We start from the raw sequence: 5,116 nt of genomic DNA, 5'->3' as shown, positions 1-5,116 counted from the left end.
GGCAACACGGGTCAGTGCAATTGTTACATTACAAATAAGCATTTGTCTAGTTAATGGAATCTTCTGGCTCCAAGGGACCTTAGAGATGATCCAGGTAGCCCTCTCATATTCTGAGGAGAAGCAAAAGAAAGTGAATGGTGGGAGGAAGGTCAAGTTAGGGGTGCAGTTGGGATGGGTATCCTGCTCTTTAATGGGTTGGGTAATGGACTAGTCTGATGACATACATGGAGGCTTCTCTGTGTGTGTGTCTCTGTCTCTCCTCTTCCCTATTCTTCTGCCTCTCTCTCTCCCTCATTCTTCTGCCTCTCTCTCTCCCTCTTTCACATTTCCTGTAGGTCCTATAATGCTTTTCTGATGTGGAACTTTTCACCTCTACCAGCACCCAATGGAAAGTGATATGTAGATAGTTACATGGAGTCTTCCTTCCAAGACAGTCTTCTAGTGACTGTCCCCGCCTTCCCACTGATAAGAAGAGTAGATGAGAAAGGGACTTGGCCTCAGATGTTGGAAAGAGTTAACCAGAGCAGAAACAAAGGGAAGTTCCTCTGGGTAGTGACACTGACACTTTCTGAGCATCCTTAGGGAGACTGGTCATCAGACCAACTAATTTGAGAACACACATATTAAACTGTCATCTCCCTTCTACTGCATGAACGTCATAATCTCTCCAGTCAGTGAGTGAGTTATAATCACTCAGTCATTGTTTCATTCTCTGCAAGGCCCTCGGCAGCCACTCCTGATGCCCTTTGAGCTCTCCCAGCCATAATCTCACATGACAGGCCCTACTGCACTTACCTGTAGTCTGGGAAACAAATTTGAAGAATTTAAATCACTTGCCTGATGGCAGAGTTTGAGGCCAGGTAATCTGCCTTCCCGATTGTGTATCACGCGTGTGAGCGGCCATCCACTGCCCAGTGGAGCTTTCGGTCACACCGGTGGGGTTAAGAACCTGACTCTGCTTTTGGAGAGGATGAATCAGGTTAAAGAGACATGAGGTGGATAGTGATGGGGTAGCAATCGGGAAAGGTTGCTTACTAGCAGGCTGTGGGATTTACACGAGACGTCGCAGAGAAGAGAGACTGCTGTAGGGTGTCATCAAGTGGAAGTGTCTCAGATGAGGTAGCACTTAGACAATTCTCTCTGATAACAATAGCAACATCATGCATAATAACATTACCATTCTTCCTGGGCCTTGATCTTGGGGTTTCCAAATGCAGTCTGTCACTATGAGCCAGACTAAACACACGCGCGTGTGCGCACACACACACACACACACACATCTTTGCAGGAATGCAGCCTGCTAATCTCAGAACTCCAGAAGAAGCAGCCCAGATGTGTCCCAGCAAAGAAACACTCTGTGTTTGGACAAAGGCAAGTTCAGGTATAAAATACAGCTGCGGGGTAGGTGACAATTCCTAACACATGTGTAGGAAGAGACCACAAGCTGGTGAGCCTTGCTGCTGCCTTCTCCTCCTATAGGAACAATCTGTCCTGCAGCTTTGCGCATCCCAGGAAGCCTGCAGTGTGCTCAGGTTTCAAGCATCCAGGCATTAGCACATTCTCCCCTGCTCCCCTTGGATCAGCTTTCATTTGTTCACTTCTAGTTACATCTCACTGAGGTTCATGGAAGCTTCATTGGTGCTATTTTATTAGGCACATGGTAATCGAGACAAAGCATTGGGATTAGTTAGAAACATATATTCCCAATTCTTCCTGTGTGGCCTCTTAAGATTCTCTGTAAGATTATCAAAGGAAAATGTTTATAAAATAGTGCTAGTCCAATAAATTCTTGTTCTTGTTACATAAGAATTCATTTGGAGGGGCTGGGATTGTGACTTAGTGGTAGAGTACTTGCCTCACATGCATGAAGCCCTGGGTTTCATTCCTCAGTACCACACACATAGAAAAAGCTAGAAGTGGTGCTGTGGTTCAGGTGGTAGAGTGCTAGCTTTGAGCAAAAGAAGCTCAAGGACAGTGCCCAGGCCCTGAGTTCAAACCCCAGGACTGACAAAAAATAATTCATTTGGAGCAGTGTACAGTGACTGACACCTGTAATTCTATCTAAGTAGAGATTGAAATCAGGAGAGTAACAGTTCCAGAGCAACCTGGGTCACAAAATTAGCAACACATCCTATCAAGCAGTAAAAAGTTAGGGATGAGGGTTTGTATCTGTCATTCCAGCTGAAGCAAAACAGGAGGATCACTGTCCAGGTTTGCTGAGCAAAAATAGTGTGATCCTATTTGAAAAAGAAAAGTAAGAAGGTCTGTAGCTCTACCTGGCTAGTACTTGGTGATTTTTGAAGGGTTTCAAGTTCAGAGCTTTACTGCCATTTTACAAGTGCCTTAATGGTACATGTTTGGACTGAGCTTAAGCATCTGTACTTTGGAGATACATTGGGTAATATTAACTCTGGATGAGAACGCTGCATAAATGTTATTGGTGCTACTTTATTGCTTATGAAGTACTGAGCAAAAAGACAGTGCCATAATAGTCGGCATGTGAATAATTACTGTGTAACATCACTTTAGCTATTCATCAGAGCCAATTCTCTACTTAGAGATAATTTTATCATGTTGTATCTTACAACATTGAATATTTTTTAAAAGCTTGTATTCCATTCCTCTTTCACAGGGATTTGGGGTGCTATTTATCATGGCTATCTTATAGATTTACTCTATTTCAGATTGACTTTCATATCTAATTAGCTTGAATTAAGAAAGTTTTTCCATTTTTGAATATTAATGCTTCCACCACAAGTTCATTTCTCTGAGCCTGCTCTCCATCTTCTTTGGATTTCTCTCTAAGGATCAATATGGCAGAAATGTGAGTTGTAATAGATCTTGAGATTGCCTTAACAGGCAAATAGAAGCCTCCAGATTGTAGAGGCTGTATCAGATTCCATCAAAAGGCTTTGGCTAAGCAGTCCAAGAGAAGTCAGTAGAGGAGCTGCAAATGGGAATACAAATGATCTCATTACCATGTCAATTTCGCATCATATGTGATTGCTTGATTTTTACAGGTGCTGAAGGTCCACCAAATGTTCACTTTTTTCCCCTCAGTAGTAGAATAGGTTGCCAGGTAAAGTCATTACCTAGAATCTCATCTACCTTTCCCCGCCCCTGAAATACTATTTTAAAGGAGAGAAGAAAAGAAATGATCCTTTTTTGAGTCTCAAGTATTCTAGGCATTATTTTAGTTTGAAACTTTGTAAAGAAGTTAAAGAACTGTTCAAGGAAAAGTAAGGAAATAGATCAAGTTAAGATTACAAAAAATACCCAAAGTCCTCTGAAGACATAAAACTACAAATAAGACTCAGCAGAATGAGGATCTGCTCATTTACTCAGCTTTCCTAGCACAGGGATGAAATGCATCTGCCTTAGTTTGTGGCCAACGTGGGCAACACAGGCTACTTTCTATAAAGTAGTGATAAAATTAATTACAAGGGTGCATAGATTTGTTTGCAAGTGCTTAAAGTTAGGCACTCACATGGTCCGAGGGCTGTGCGGTCTACATAACCAGTAGGCAGCCCAGGGCTCTTCTCTTTGTAACTCTGCAGTTAGACTCACACTCAAAAATGAGCTGCTACTACTACTACTACTACTACTACTACTACTACTACTACTACTAGAATGTTCCGCATATATATTGTTTCTCCTTGAACATCAACTTTTCAGCATTTTATTGTGTGTTGCATGCAGCTAAAATTCTTCCAGAATTTGTGACTCCTTCCCAATTGTCCCTTGATTCTTCTTTATTTTTCCCCTACATGAGCTATGAAATAGGTACTGGTGAATGCCGTGAATGATATGTCCTGCCCCTTTCCTTCTAGCTCCCAGATGCTTCTTTAAATGAAAATTTTTAATTTTCCCAGTGTTTTTTCCCCCCATGACCAAAGAGGAGTAGTTGAGGAAGAGCTTTGCTAGACACTTTAGTTACAGTCTATGTGTTCTGTATCATTGCATCATTGCACTCTGAGTCTGTTGAGCCTTCTTCTATGTAATATCTCTTCCATCATCACTGCTTAAGAAGTGAGAATCATTGTCCATCTGCACATCCACCACCCATCCCGCCCTGCCCTGGCAGACCCTTCTCCCTACAGAGTCAAATTATAGAATTCCAGAGGTTGACAATTCAGCCATTCAACTCCTCCTTTTTTCCAAAGGTGTTTGTGATAAGGAGGTGTTCCTTCTGTTCTTACGACTTCAACAGTGACAAACCAACAACTGCTGTGTGTGATCTCCTGCTCCAGTTAATCATACCAACAATAACAGAGATTGAACATGATTGGATGTCTATGGGGACTTTTTAATATGTCTTTTCCCACTCAGCGAGGTGCTCTATGATAGGGACTTACTTTCAGGTTGCCCTAATGAACAGCACCAGCCCTTCCCTTGGGGATGTGGATGCCCAATGAGCAACTATGGGATAAAAACTTGTCTTTCATTTTGCATCTGTCTCTTTTACCTCCTTAAACTTGGGTCAGATCCCTGCTCTGAACATAGATGTGTTAATTATTTCAAAAGTTTATCTCAAGCTGGTAGTTTCATAATGGGAGTACTCTACTAAGGGGAAGGGACAAGTACCCATAGCAGGAGCTATGCTCTCAGGATGGAAGCTGAATTGCTCACTCTGACAGTGTTGGAACCAACAAGAACCTCATAGACCCAGACTGGAGATGATAATCAAGTAGACTCATGGTTGACCAAGATTACTTAACTATACCTACCTATTTAGTGTAGCCCCAGTGCTTCCCCTACCCAACCTTGGGGTTCTGGTCAGTACCTCTGAGAATGCCTGTTCCCTCTTTGTTTTCCTAGTATGGCTATACTGGATAAAATTCCTTCCTACTTTTCACTATAGCCTTTTCAATATGATTTTTTTGGGCATGGATTTTCAGGCCTGCCTCTGGCCTAAGACACCAAAGAGTTGGAATGTATATGTTAGCAGTGCTGACTTCAATAAGGTGGCCCAAACTGAAGTTTGAAAAGCAAATAGAACAGAGTGGAATAGACTACACACTGCAAAATTGACATGAGACCTTTTCTCAGATGTGATGTGCATGCATGCATGTGTGTGTGTATGTAGATGTGTGTGTACAGAGACAGCCATGTATGT

Source organism: Dipodomys ordii, unplaced genomic scaffold (genome assembly GCF_000151885.1).
Source record: "Dipodomys ordii isolate 6190 unplaced genomic scaffold, Dord_2.0 Scaffold26, whole genome shotgun sequence".
In the NCBI taxonomy this organism is placed as follows: domain Eukaryota; kingdom Metazoa; phylum Chordata; class Mammalia; order Rodentia; family Heteromyidae; genus Dipodomys; species Dipodomys ordii.
The sequence above is the reverse complement of the archived record's forward strand: the minus strand, read 5'-3'. Positions refer to the sequence as shown.